We start from the raw sequence: 9,130 nt of genomic DNA on the forward strand, positions 1-9,130 counted from the left end.
TTTAACTGAGAACAAATCCCTAAGGTACCGAGTGACCTCAGGCAGCCCGAGGCCTCTGAATCCTACAAGGCGCAGTCACCCACCCAGCTCTCTGGGCAGGGGAGGCCGGTTCAGAATGAAAAAGCACCTCCTCATCTTCACTCTGTCCGAGGGCTCAGACTGTCACTGTCGAGTACGACTCTCTAGGATTAACTGGCTCTGGGTTTTGTCGATTCAGGGTTAACAGGAGCCTGGCCCTGGGAATGGGATGATGTGCGGGCTTGCCATCCTTCCCCACGCAAGAAGGAGCCACGGGAAGCAACAGCTCTGAGAAACACCACCTCTGAGATCTCCCAGCACTGCGAGGCCCACTCCACAGTCTCCTCTCTCCTGTTGACAGCTTCTGTCGCTGCAGGCAGTGATGACAGCCGGGGAAATGGGAGCTCTGCCGCTGGCCCGATCTGCAGCCAAACGACAGCAGAGCAGCACCAAGAGAGAGCTTCCAGGATACTTCTTAATTGGGTGCTCAGAATCCAGAGTCTACTAATAGCCGTTTACATACAACACCATTAAGTTGCGTCGCTACAGAACTACCCACCAGATGCGAAACAACCAGATTTACTGGTCTGTTCGCAGCTGGTTGTACCTTCTCCGGGGCTCATGCCCCATTCGTTCAAATGGCTGTTTCCCCATCTGCTTAAATGCAAGCATGCAATACAGCCCCAGGGCCCTGGGGTGCCCTGTGCTCCTGCATGATGCCCAGGACAGGGTCAGGAAGGAGGGCAGAGCAGAGGTCAGATGGCTGCAGCTCTCTGCTTTTTATTAAAAACAACATTTAAAAAGAATAACAGTTCTATGGCCAGCAGAGCATTTTATTTTTCTGCTGGGAGAAGAGAAGCTCTCCAAATGCTTTATTCAGCAGAAACTAGAACACTGTTATTATAAACTTTCTTTTCTAAACAACTTCCCTGAGCTTTATGCTGCCAGAACCCCTCCTCTCCAGGGTAGCTCTGCCTTCACTCCCTGACTCCTGAGACCCTGCTGGGAAGTCTGCCACCCTGGCTCCAGCCAGTGGCCAGATGGTCTCAGGGGGGCAGGGGGTAGCTGCAGAACTCAGCCCTTCCCAGGAAGGTTCGGAGAAAATCCACAGCCTGTGTGGTACCCTTAGAAAGAAGATCCTGTTACCGTACTCACATCTACCAGGATTCTCTTCAGCAGAAGATCAGAGTCTACTGAAGGCCCTGGGTGTCCCTATCTGCCCTGTCACCTCAGAAATTCTGAGTCAAACATCACCTCCCAAAAGCAGCCCTTCAGCCCGAGGACCCTTGGGGGTCCCAGGGGTGGGGTGGGGGGAATATCATCCAGGTCTTCAGAGATGATGGATGGGGGAAAATAAGAAACATGGCTTATCTCAAATTCTGAAAGTTTCTGAATGGTTCCACTAATAGAAGAGAGGGCTTCCCAGGTGGCCCTACTGGTAAAGAATCTGCCTGCCAATGCAAGAGACTCAGGAGACTTGGATTTGATCCCTGGGTGAGGAAGATTCCCTAGAGGAGAAAATGGCAACCCACTCCAGTATTCTTGCCTGGAGAATCCCATGGACAGAGGAGCTTGGAGGGCTACAGTCCATTAGGTCCCGAAGAGTCAGACATGACTGAGCGACTGAGCCTGCACACATACACAATAGAAGAGATCCTTATTCTTAGCCTCAAAAGGGAGTTGAAGAGCATAAGCCTTTTTTAAAGGACTGGTGGGTCCACAGATGGATTCACCATGGGTTACCATGCCAACATCTCTGATAGAGTCTGGTAGAGGAACTATAAAGTTATAAAAAGTCAGGTCTCCTTCTTAAGCTCCTTCAGAGTGAGCTGTTGTAAGAGAAACTCTTTCATTATGGTAGCATCAGGCAAGGCCATCGGTTGGTTTGAGCATAAAAAAGAAAATTAAATAGTGATGAATGATCTGGGAGGGAGGGTGTGCTAAAAGAAGTGGTCACCAGAGACCAAATGGGAGCATCAGGAATAGTATAAGCCAGAAGTCCCTGGTGGTCCAGTGGTTAGGACTCCCCACTTTCACTGCCAAGGGCTCAGCTTCAATCCCTGGTCAGGGAACTAAAATCCGACAAGCCACATGGTACAGTAAAAAAGAAAAATGGTGAAAGCATTGATCATCAAATGAGATTGCTGTGTCCCAAACTTTTCTATCATCTTCCCTGTATCACAGGGGAAAGAAGAATAAACCACATTTCTCAGCATCTTCTGTAGACATATCTCTGGGTTCATTTAGGGTCTGGGAAGACAGAAGGGTTTCTTGGTGCATAAGTGGATAAGTCAGCAGAGGTGTGAGTTGGCAGTAAATGGACTCCATTTCACAATGCCTGGTACCAGTTTGAAGGGCTTCCGTGGTGGCTCAGACGGTAAAGAATCTGCCTGCAATGCAGGAGAATGGAATTTGACCTCTGGGTCAGGAAGATCCCCTGGAGGAGGGCATGGCAACTCACTCCAGTATTCTTGCCTGGAGAATCCCATGGACAGAGGAGCCTGGAGGGCTACAGTCCATGAGGTCACAAAGAGTCAGACATAACTGAAAGACTAACACACAGGGTACCAATTTGAAGGGCGTGGAGATAACACCAGTGGCTTCCTGATTTCTGTGGCTGATATGGTACTAGATATGTGTTCTCAGTCTCTGTGTGATTGTTAGGGCCCTGACCGCAAAGCTAAACACTAAAATGGCAGCTTCTGGCTCAGTTGGTAAAGAATCCGCCTGCAATGCAGGAGACCCCGGTTCAATTCCTAGATCAGGAAGATCCCCTGGGGAAGGAATAGGCTACCCACTCCAGTATTCTTGGGCTTCCCTTTGGCTCAGCTGGTAAAGAATCTGCCTGCAAAGCAGGAGACCTGGGTTTGATCCCTGGGTTGGGAAGGTCCCCTGGAGGAAGGAAAGTCTACCCACTCCAGTATCCTGGCCTGGAGAATTCCAAGGACTGTATAGTCCATGGGGTCGCAAAGAGTCAGACACAACTGAGCAACTTTCACTTTCACTGGTTGTCATGCCTCCAGCCATTCCAGGGATTTTGTAAAGTAACTAAATCCTTTTCCCTTTGCAATACCATTTTCTTTTCTCTTGTGTACCCAGATGCATGCTATGTTTCCCAGCTTCCCTTGCAGCTGGGTGTGGCCTGTGCTTTGGGTGTGGCTCAACAGGTGCTGAGCCATCACAGTGCATCACAACTGGACATCAGACCTGAGCCAAGCAGCCTCCACTTAAGACCCTCCATGTTGCTCTCCCTTTGCTTATCTGCCTCAGACAAGCGCCATGACCTTGGAAGCCATGGGTGGGGATGTTGGAGCCACAGGTGAGATGGGTGGAGTCTGTGTTCCTGAATCATGGTTTGGAAGAGAGGCATCTTGGAAAAGAAGCTCTACCCCATCAGGGTGGCACCAGACCCAACCACCACTGGCATGTGGGGGGTGGAGAAAGTGATGTTGCAGATGAGGAAGATGTTAGAGATGGAATAGCCAAGAATAAAATGGTGAAAGCAGTGTCACCAAAGTGAGGGAGGGGAAACCTGCCCTTGTGCTATTCCTGGAGCTGTGAGGTTTATCTAATATGGCATTGCTGCTGCTGCTGCTGCTGCTGCTAAGTTGCATCAGTCACGTCCGACTCTGTGCGACCCCATAGACGGCAGCCACCAGGTTCCCCCGTCCCTGGGATTCTCCAGGAAAGAACACTGGAGTGGGTTGCCATTTCCTTCTCCAACGCATGAAAGTGAGAAGTGAAAGTGAAGTCGCTCAGTCGTGTCCGACTCTTAGCAACCCCATGGACTGCAGCCCACCAGGCTCCTCCATCCATGGGATTTTCCAGGCAAGAGTGCATCACCCCAATTAAAACAGGTTGTTATGTTTCTGCGCTAAGCTCTGACTGATAACAGCCACCGGGGTGAAAGTCAGAGTAAGTCACTGGTAATACTGACATGAAAGCCATATATGCCACAAATCCCAAAACAAACAAAGCAAAAAGTGAAACAAACAAACCAGAAACAACATGTAAGCTGGCAGAATTCAAGTAAAAAAAAAGAGTTGGAGATCAGCGTAAATTTCTCAGGTGGAAGGCCCAGGAATGAAATTCCCTTGATGTCATATAAACCCCACCCCTGCTCATTGCTCCATCCTCATCCTCCGTCACCCACCATATACACTGAACTGCAGAAAAAGCCCATAAAAGCCTCCACATAAACTTAGGTTTCTTAGCCCTTTAGTATTCCTACAGGGATGAGGTCTAAAGAACCATCCTCACAAGGGAATGCCTGGTTCCAAGGTGTCCAGGGAGGGCACCCAAGCAGAAGCCCCCTCTCTGGACGGAGTGGAGTCCATCTTTCTCCACAGTGGACCTCGATAACTGGGGCTGTTCCCTTTGAAAGTGATCCAGGAGCAGATGACAATCTCAGAGACGAGTGGGCACATCCCAAGCTACAGATGTGAGGCCTGGCAGCCCAAGTGACAGCTCAAACAGTATCGCTCATGGATGAGCCAGGCCAGCTGGTCTGTTCCCCTGGCTGGGAGCAGCCCTCAGAAATGCGTCTGCCTCTCATTTTCTGATGTGTCACAATTTACCCTTTTGTTGTTCCGGAACATTCTGGAGCACAGGAGGCTAATCATCCATCGTGGTGAGACATCTGCTTGTGAGGACTGAGGGCTCAAGCCCAGAACATCCCAGCATCATCCTGAAGGCGGCCACATAGTCACGCTTCGCCTGTTCACCGCCGTTGCCCTTTCACCGATTCACGAATCAAGGAGAGGAAAACGCACTCTTAAGTCTGGCAGTGACAACAGATCCCAAAAGATAAATTCATTTTATTAAGAGTGAAGCACAAAATAAATACTCACCCATGTTCTGAGAAGACAAATGTGCTTATTGATTCCAGCAAAAACTGGGTTTCCATTCCCTTCTCCAGGGTATCTTCCTGACCCAGGGATCAAAACCTATTGCAGGCAGATTCTTCACCATCTGAGCCACCAGGGAAGCCCCAGGTAGGAGAACACATACATCTATTTTGGCCCCATCCATGGGGCTTGATGACAACCAGCCTTCATTTAAGTTTTCAGTGGCTCAAAAGCAAAGGGAGGCAGTCTCAGTTTCTGCTGCTCCTGTCAGTGTGCCTCGTGGAGTTCAAGGATAGAAAACATCAGCTCTGAGGATTGGTATTGAACATGAGGACAAGCAGAGAGTCCCAACAGATGGAGCTCTTCTAAGCCAAAAGGGCACCTGCTCAAAGAGTTACTTTGCCACAAGTTTGTAGGGGAGAGGATGTAAAGTCTAATCCCAGTAAGCTTTGTATTTTGTCAACCAATGACCACTTTTAATTTAAAATCCAAGAGGATAAGCAGGGATAATAACCTTTAGTTGAAAGCGGTGTGTTAAATTGTTCAGTCATATCCGACTCCTTGCAAACCCATGAACTGTAACCCACCAGTCTTCTTGTCCAAGGAATTCTTCAGGCAAGAATACTGGAGTGGGTAGCCATTCCCTTCTCCAGGAGGGCTTCCCAAGCCAGGGATCGAATCTGGGTCTCCTGCATTGCAGGCAGGCAGATCCTTTTCTGTCTGAACCACCAGAGAAGGCTGCATGTGCCCAAAACTGAACTGAACATTTTATACACTTAGTATCATTTAATTCACCCAACAGGACTCTGAGGTAGGTGGTTTTATCCCATTGTACAGAAAATGACATTGAATGTCAGAAAAATTAAGGAATGTGCCCAAAGCCATACCACCTGTGAGCAGCAAAGCAAAGAGTCACATCCAGTTTGGCTTGACTACAAATCTTGTCCTGTTAAACACAATGCACCCTCTATTCATCATTCTCAGGGGTCATCTGGATCCGCATGCTGGTGATACAGGGGTACACATTAGAGAACAAATATCAAAAAGGGCTGCTGTAAAGGGAACTTCCAAGCTTGGGGAGTGAGGCCAGGCAGGCTCGATTGACACTCTGAGCTAGACCCCTCCGCATGTCAATTTCAAGCCAGCCACCAGGGAGCACTTATAGGCAGGAGCTCACCATAGCTGTTCACAATCCCCTGAGCAACCTCCTCCCAGATACGAAAACACAGGGAACCCCAGAACCACTGATAAAGTCCAGCTATCCCCTGGGGTAGTTGGATCCCATTAGTTCTCTTTTTCAAGAGGAAACTGAAGAAACCAGACTCAAAATGCTTCTGTGGTTCCGTTTCACAGACATAGAAAGCAGCTCAGTGGTTGCCAGGGGCTAGGAGGTGAGGGGAAGAGCCAACAACCAAAGGGCGCAAGAGAACTTTTGAGAGATGATGGAAATGTTTTCTGTGGTAATGATGTAGCCTTCGCACAACTGTATACATTTGTCAAAACTCATTTAATCATACACTTACCAATGGCAGATTTTACTGCATGTAAATTGCTTCTCAATAAAGTGGATTTAAATATACAATACAGTTTTGTTTTGTTTTGGTTCCCAGAAGGGTGCTGGCTGGTGAACTTGAGCTAAAATTTCCATTGTGTAGCTGCATTGCAGTAAACCCTTGATCCAGAATCCCGAGGTTGTTCAACCTACCCAGCAGGGAGATTTCCTGCAGGCTGATCACACCAGGTCCAGTGGCAAGAAGGGTTAGAGCGGTATTTTCATGCAAATGCTTCGGTTGCAGTTTAAATAAGGAGCTGTTTGCTAGCATTACCTTGGCTTCCTGCCTCCTTTCCTGAATCTTCAGAGGTCATCCTGTGTACTTGGTAAAAACATTCATCTGGAAAATTGCCTAGAGCCAGATTAAATATAACATCACTGTTTTTAACTTCTATCTCACATGACATACCTGTCTTTATCTTCATATCTTGTTGCATTTTGAAGGCCATACCTGTCTCTATGCTCAGCCCTGATACAAAAAAAAATCTTGCTAAAAATACTCACGAAGCTTGGCGTGGATTAAAAATAAGCCTTTCAGTTACACTCACTCCTCTCGCCCAGCCTATGCGTCCTTCCAGCTCTAGGTCACTCATGCCCCAACACATTCTTTTTGGTAAAAATATTTCTTTCCCCAGTGTGGCCAGTTAGGCTCTCTGCTCTCTATCCAAGACCTCCGATTTGGGGAAGATCTGAAAGCTTCTGACCCAGGTTAATAGCTCAATCGGAAAAGGAGCATAAGCCACACAAATATAGTCTAACATTGGAAATAATCAGATCAGTCATGCAAATTAATAAGTACATAAGGTTATATCCCAGAGGAAGAGAGTGCAGGCTCATACAGCAAAAGCTGCCAGAGAGAATGGATTTTAAAGGGAAATGAAAACTAAAGAGCTGGCCCTGACTTTGGAGTCTTAAAAGCTATTGATGTTCTCTGCTCTTAGGTGTCCTGGCTTTTAGGAGGAAGCCATTCTCTGAACCTCACAGCAAAGTGTGGACTTGTAAGAGGTTTTTTTGGTAATAAAATAAAAGACTGAAAAAACACAAAAGACAACACTTTTCCAAATCACATTTAAATCATTTATTAAAAGGGGCAGAGTACAGCATTTAAGGAGCTAGTCCTATCAACGAGAACTTCTGAACATCAAATGAAAATAGTCCAAGACCAGATGATAAAGGCATTCAAAAGCACAGGAGCACACATACCTGCAAGGTTTTCAGATTGCACTGATGTTCTACAAACTTTCAGTGGTTTTTATTTTCACATTTCTTTCTCAAAAAAAATAAAATGTCATTTTCTTACAAGTTTCAGGCTTCAAGACAAAAATTGCATTAAGCCATTGATATGACTTAATACAAGTCTAACATATGCTGTAGGGGCTTTATAATAGGCTATCATTTTATCACTGCCATTTGCTTTTCTTGTGGTCTTAAGAGTCGTGAAAATAAAAGTTTATGATGAGACAAAAGAAAATTAGTTTTGCTTATCTTGTATTCATTGCATAAAAAAATAGTTAATTTTTTTTAAGTAGGGGGTTGGGAGAGGGTGAGAGGAATTGATTGTTAAGTCCAGTTCTAATCTTCTGAGCTGCCTTTGGAACGAAGTTATGAGGTAGGAGTCTTCTACTGACCCTTATGAAGGTGTCCAACAGGAGGAAAAAAGCAGAGGTGCCTCCTCTGTAGATTCATCTGGGACTGACTCGACAATTTAATGCCGAAAAAAGAATTTTCTCTGGAAAACTCATAGCATTTCATAGATATAACACAAGCACACTAAATTTACTTATCTGCTACATACCAAACATCATGCCAGGCACTACTAAGAAAAACAAAGTTAAAGGTTTGGACCCTCAAGGAGCTTCAGAAATTAATCTGCCTGTTAAGCTCCAGATTTCTTGCAAGTATGGAAGAATCATCCAGGTTATATGAGAACTGGCCCTTGAACCCTCTTTTGTACAAAGAATCTCCAAAAGCCATACAAAGTTCTCTTTATGCCCCTTAATTTTCAGATGTTACCTCACCAAAGGCTTCCTTAGAACCATAATGCCCAAGACCTCAGACAATTCCGGATTATTTCAGTCTGAGAAAGGCATTCCAGGAATCAGATGGCTTCCAAGAGAGCTCATCCAATAAGGCAATGCTGAGTCTCCAGCATGGAAGAACCCAGCTCCCAAATATTATGCTAGTAAAGTGATGCTCAAAATTCTCCAAGCCAGGCTTCAGCAATACATGAACCATGAACTTCCTGATGTTCAAGCTGGTTTTAGAAAAGGCAGAGGAACCAGAGATCAAATTGCCAACATCCACTGGATCATGGAAAAAGCAAGAGAGTTCCAGAAAAACATCTATTTCTGCTTTATTGATTATGCCAACGCCTTTGACTGTTTGGATCACAATAAACTGTGGAAAATTCTGAAAGAGATGGGAATACCAGACCACCTTGATCTGCCTCTTGAGAAATCTGTATGCAGGTCAGGAAGCAACAGTTAGAACTGGACATGGAACAACAGATTGGTTCCAAATAGGAAAGGAGTATGTCAAGGCTGTATATTGTCACCCTGCTTATTTAACTTTTATGCAGAGTACATCATGAGAAACGCTGGACTGGAAGAAACACAAGCTGGAATCAAGATTGCCGGGAGAAATATCAATCACCTCAGATATGCAGATGACACCACCCTTATGGCAGAAAGTGAAGAGGAACTCAAAAGCCTGT

Source organism: Bos taurus, chromosome 12 (assembly GCF_002263795.3).
Source record: "Bos taurus isolate L1 Dominette 01449 registration number 42190680 breed Hereford chromosome 12, ARS-UCD2.0, whole genome shotgun sequence".
In the NCBI taxonomy this organism is placed as follows: Eukaryota; Metazoa; Chordata; class Mammalia; order Artiodactyla; family Bovidae; genus Bos; species Bos taurus.